Genomic DNA, 6,000 nt, shown 5'->3' on the forward strand with positions numbered 1-6,000 from the left:
ACGATCAAGGTTGACTCCTGACTTATCAAGCTGGTATAGTCTGGTCCAGTTATGTTTTGAGCCGAATCAAACTCGAGCTGTTCAGAAAAAGACCACTTTACCTCCAGGTTGGAAGCAACTCCTTGTGAATCTTGGCCGTGTGCTATGAAAAGGTGCTGAGTGGCCAAACCACTGTGAAAAGAAGAGCATGGTTTGACTTACAACAGAATCATTTATATCTTGCTGCTTATGACATCAGCTGTAGATACATTTATTCAAATACAAATCGTTTCTTTCCATTAAATAAGAACAACTATCAATCGTCACTCGGTTAAGGCGCTTTTATCCCCGCTTGTTTCTCCGCGTTTGACGTTTGCGTGTTTCCCGCGCTTGGCACGGGTTGTGTGGTGTCTCTCGTGTGGGGCGCACGAGTAGCCTTTTTTTCTTCAGGCTTTGACTGACTTGCTTTTTGCTTTTGTTGTGATCGGCTATATTATAAATACATTAGGTCATTCCACAAATATCATGTAAAATCGCCTAAATATCCTTCCAGAAAACAAAAATGAAATTATATTTAACTTGACGTTTCGTATGTTTCGACATACATGTACATCTTCCCCCAAAACGTTTTTCTAAATACCTCGGAAAACCCTCCAAATATCGGTCTTATTTTTGTTTTAAAAATAAACCAATTTTGGTGGTAAGTTAGGTCAAATATTTAAAAATCTTCCAAATTTTCTTGCAGCAGTAGTAGAAGATTCAGGTGCATGGATGTTACTAGCATCCGCCATTTTTGAAAATTGCTGCTTTAGCTTTAGTGCTTTTAGTGCTATGGAATATATTTTTCAATTGGGAGATCAATGTAATGGATTGTTTCTGCCATATCGCTATTAATTGTTTAAAGAAAATAGCGAAGAAAACGCAGAGTTCAGCCAAGAAAGCTGTAAACATTCAGTCTCAATATTTCTAGATTTTCCGGAAATATCTTCATATTTTCTAAATATCTCGAAGACTTCTAAATATCCAAAAAAGTATCGGGACATTTGTGGAAAGCGTAATAACACATACATGCATACATCCTTTGATGACTTTCCCCAAAGGGGCTTTTCAAAGACAGTGCCTTTAATTTAAAATTACAGCAAACCTAAAATACTAATTAATTACAGCAATATATCGGTAATTAAAGAGAAAGATCGTTTAAGTTAAAAATTTAAAACGTTTTCAAGTAGTTCCCATTTGAATTGAATTTCGATTGTTGTGATCATTATTGTTATTGTGGGTCATAGCTCAGTTGCGACTACCACTTAAGACTTCATGCGAAAAAAATTGAAATCGAAGAAGGTAATGCTATGTTACACCATACCCTTGCACAATGGGTTCAGACTGATTAGCCAGCGATACAGAAACCACTAGCCTCGGGTCTCCTCCTTTTGTAGGAACACAAAATGCTTGGGGCGCAACGAATTGAGCCTAAATATAGGAGCAGAAAAATCAGCGTTAAAATAAGTTTCGGCTGTCTTCATTAAAGAGAGAATGAAAACTTTATTGAAGAAAAAACACTGAGCAACTCTTTGTAATGGATGACATTGTTTAGCATCTCTTTGAGAAATGAGAGCGATATCTAGAACAAACAGCGATTAAGTTCATGGAATGTGTAGAACAGAAGTTACATTGCTTTAATTGCTCATAAATCTTGAAAAGACCTCGATTGATGGAACAAATACAGCTGTGAGCCTATAGTATAATGAGTTTAAGAGCTACTGGAAGAAATTGTCATTATTTTGACATCGCCAACATCCAGTGTTGTTTCTAACCTTGTTTCAAAAGTTACACGTCCAAGGAGGCGAAATATGGTCATTTTAAGAGTTTTGAGAGGCGTGCACTCTGCTGTTAAAATCCTGGGCATACAATAGCCTGTTTCCTTTTGGTAAAGTTCAGATCTTCGAGTAGCTAGTGTAGTTTTGAAGAGAAATTTTCGAAAAGCACTTACCATAGCTTGTAAGAGAAACAACGGTAGTAAGAGAGATACCATCATTTTAACTTGAATAGCGCAAAATTTTTCACATAACGATCTATAGTGGAAAAGATGTAAGTGAAGGAAAGAAGGACAATAAAAATTATTAGCAACAAAAGTGTTCTGAGAACAGTTAAATATCATGTTTTAACTATGACGTTGATGCTATGGTAAGACGATGTCACTGAGTTTGGATCCATAAATCATATGATAAAATAAAGTAATAATAATGTTTAACGAGGGAACCCAACTCGCGAAGGCGGTTTTCAGTTGGGTTGGCAATATCACATCACATACAAACATACAAACATTTCGTCTTTTTTTTTTTACTCACAGAATAGAAATAATGGTTAACCAAGGCGGCACGACAAATGAGTACAGATTACAGCTCTTACCGACAATGGCCTCGACTGGCTACGAAAAATCTGCTTCCTCAGCCAAAAAATTATGCTTATTTAGCTGTTCTTGAATCTGCAATTTTGCCAGTGCGCCGTTCAAACTCGACGCATTTTGAAATAAAACACCAAAGTTTGGTTTTGTATATTAAGGGGAGATAATTGGCTTTAATCAGCTTTATTTGCGTCATAGATCATGAAAAAACGCAAGTTTCCTTTCCCTATTGCGGCTGCTTACCTTAGACAGATAAATATTTTATGTCCATTGAAAAACTGGACGTTAGAGGAGATCTGTTAATGCCGGCCCTTAACTTGGTAGTCTACGAAATAATCGAAATAATCGCCTCCAGACAAGTCTAAAAAGATAGGTCCGCAATGCGAACATGTGTCTAGTGCAGGATTGATACTGGGAATTGATAGTTTACATGCAGATATTATGCGCTGAAAAATTTCTTGTGATTAATGTAATTGTGGGTTCTTAACATATGCTTGTATTTTGGTGTTATTCATTCCTATTATGGGATTGAAAAGCTTTAAAAGTATTGTAGTGTCGTTTGCCCCATGCAGACGTAAGAAATGGTTTTGTCAATAACAGCTCAAGGTCATTGATAATTGTCTTTGCAAAGTGGAATATCAGGTGTTTCTTTCTGCCACTTCTATATTTCGTTGCTTTTTTTATTTTGTCGTTATTTTCCCTCGCCCCCACTGATTTTTTCCCAGGTGCCATAGCACGAATATGTCCCAAAATGAACTAACATGCGTACGTGTGGAAACAGGTATGTCAGGATAGTTTTCTCATGCAAAGTGGAGTATCAGGTGTTTTTATACTTCGTTACTTTTTTATTTCGCAGTTATTTTCCCTCGCCCCCACTAATTTTTCCTGCTCACCCACTGCTCAGAATTTCAAATCACGCTAATTTTCGTAATACGCCCGGCTGTGCCCGGAGAGTCCACAACATTTTGACCACTGTGATGACGCATAATCTTGTCGATAAGAGTACACACAACGCTAAACCACATTCGATTTGTTAAATTCACGAGCTACGATATGGTTCTAAAATCTTCCAGGACCAAAAAGGATCCTGCATGGACATGTTAAAACTTTTTAAAGAACAAAGTGGATAATTTGTAAGCGTTGTTGACGACACAAGGGGCAACATGAAGTCCGTGTCTTTAACGTTTTTCAACCATAAGGTAGCTTCATAGTTTTCAGATTTCTGTTGCTACAATTTAATATTCTTTTGAGCCTCTTGATTTGAAACTCACTTTTGCATGGTTGAAACACACTCCTGCTGAAATTTTACTCGTAGATGAGTTGTGTTGCTTTTGTTTAGAAAATAAACAAACCTCTTAAATATGTCTCTTGTCTGAGCGCCTGCTAATTTAATGATTATTTTGGCTTCATTTGAGCCAAATTATTCACTGAAGGGAATGTGTTATTCTTATTAAACTGTAAAGTTTTATTTTTCGGTTTCGGAATGCCTAACAACACCATTCTAAGTTTGTTTAAAATCTTTCGTATGCTTGATTTTACGTTTTCACCTGTCCGAAAAAATGATAACAAGTGCACTTCATTTGTTGATAATCCAAATTTTAACAATTTTCCCCCCGCTAAATGCCTTTCGTAATATTGCCTTGAGAAACATCATTTTTTTTCTAACGAAATCCGACAATGAGAGAAATTGAAAATTAAACTCTCGCATCTCTTTGAAAATAGTTGCAAGTGCAAACGTGGTTAAGCTCTCTGAAAATATCACATTAAATGTTCTTACATTGTTTGCGTGATAGGGCAGTACCATAACTACCTTCACAGTTGGAAGTCTCTTGAGTGAACAAAATATTGAAATTAAAACTAGAGAAAACAGGGGCGGATCTAGGATTTTTCAAGGGGGTAAGGGATGGCTTGCATCTTGGCTCTGCATAATCAATGGCGCATGTCCCCAAAATGTTGCAATTTGAGGGAATTGGAACCTAATTCAAAACTGTTGCACCGGAAATACTACCAACGCAGTTACGATGAGGTACCTGTCCAAAGTGTTTGTCTTTATTTCTGCCATTTTCCATTTTTTGGTTTTCTAAACAAAGGGGGGAGGTCGCTAGCCACCCAATCTAACCCCATCCCCCTTGAATCTGCCTCTGGAAAATTCCAAATTAATTAACTAACTGTAATTTTTATTTAAAACTCGGAAAAATACCGAAGTACTACTGTATGTAATTCCACACATTCTCGAAGTAGTTACTGTGTAATTCAAATAAGTACCATTTTTACGAATAGTGATATAAACTTGAAATTCCGTCATATATGGTTGTAAAACAAACGGTGTCAGAAAATTGTCAGAAATATTTTGTTTTGAATTTAGTAAAATAAACAACCTAATGCTTATCTTAGAATACTTCAGCTAAATTATTCACTAGAAGGAATTTTGCGACGGAGTGTTTTTGTCATTACAAACAACGGCAGTGTTACTTTCTTGAAATGGTTTCTCCTCAAATGAAAACAGTTTATAGCCCGCGACAATTTCGTAGTAAAAGAGTCAAACCATGTTTGTTTTATATTCATATCTTTTTACTCTAGGAGAAGGCGTTATGTGTATAGTGGGTTTTATGTAGTAACATATAGCTGTTTTGAGAAAGGTTGTCCTATCAAAGCGTACAAACATGTCGAAAGGTAATATGGGTAATTGTGGTTCACGGTTGCTTGATTGAAGCTCAAGTTGTTTCAGTGTTCTTCAGTGTGATGGAATCAGAAAGAAACAGTACAAACAGGTGTATTGATGGCTTCATGCTTTCTCCTTCGTTTTTTCTCTTATGGGGTGTCCTACTTAACTACCAATTGGTCACGAATTTGTTGCTAAGGAGGGTTTCTAAAAGTCATATTTTGAAAATCAGACCTCCAAAGAATAAGCTTTTTGCACAGGTTTGTTCCATTGAAGAGTCCTCCAAAAGTTTCACATCATGGCCATATTTGACCAGTCAAGGGACCAGAATAGGAAAAACCCTAAAACTTAAAAGCCATCTAAATCTGAAAATTTAAATCAGTGTTAATAAATTGAGAACGTCTGAAAGAGGTCGTTTCGCCCCAACTCAAAGTCGTTTGGCCCCAACTCAAAGTCGTTTCGCCCCAACTCAAACTCGTTCGGCCCCAACTCAGAGTCGTTTCGCCCCAACTCAAAGTCGATTCGCCCGAAGTTTCAAATGTGTTTCATTTTCTATATTTCCTTCTTCAATACACCTGTATAGGTGGTAACCGGTCGTTTCGCCAACGTGTGAGTGGTTCGCCAACGCCCAGTTCGCCAACGCATGAAGTCGATTCGCCAATGTCCTGGATCAGTTCGTATATATCAGTTCGCCAACGTCCGCAACACTTTTTGGAAAAGGTATGAAATGTATCTACAAATTTCCAACCGTATCAAGACAAATTTTAGCAGTCTACGAAGCAGCTGACCCTACTAGCCCTGAGAAAACTTTAAAAACAGCGTTAAAACTCGCCTGGCAGTATTTACCTATCCAGTTTTATTACTTTTAGACATGAGGTTATGGGCCAAAAACGACAGAAAACCTATTTGTCTCTTTTAACACGGAATTTAAGCTTACAACAACTTCGACAAAGAG

Source organism: Orbicella faveolata, unplaced genomic scaffold (assembly GCF_042242905.1).
Source record: "Orbicella faveolata isolate gen_17 unplaced genomic scaffold, um_ofav_v1 contig_34, whole genome shotgun sequence".
Classification (NCBI taxonomy): domain Eukaryota; kingdom Metazoa; phylum Cnidaria; class Anthozoa; order Scleractinia; family Merulinidae; genus Orbicella; species Orbicella faveolata.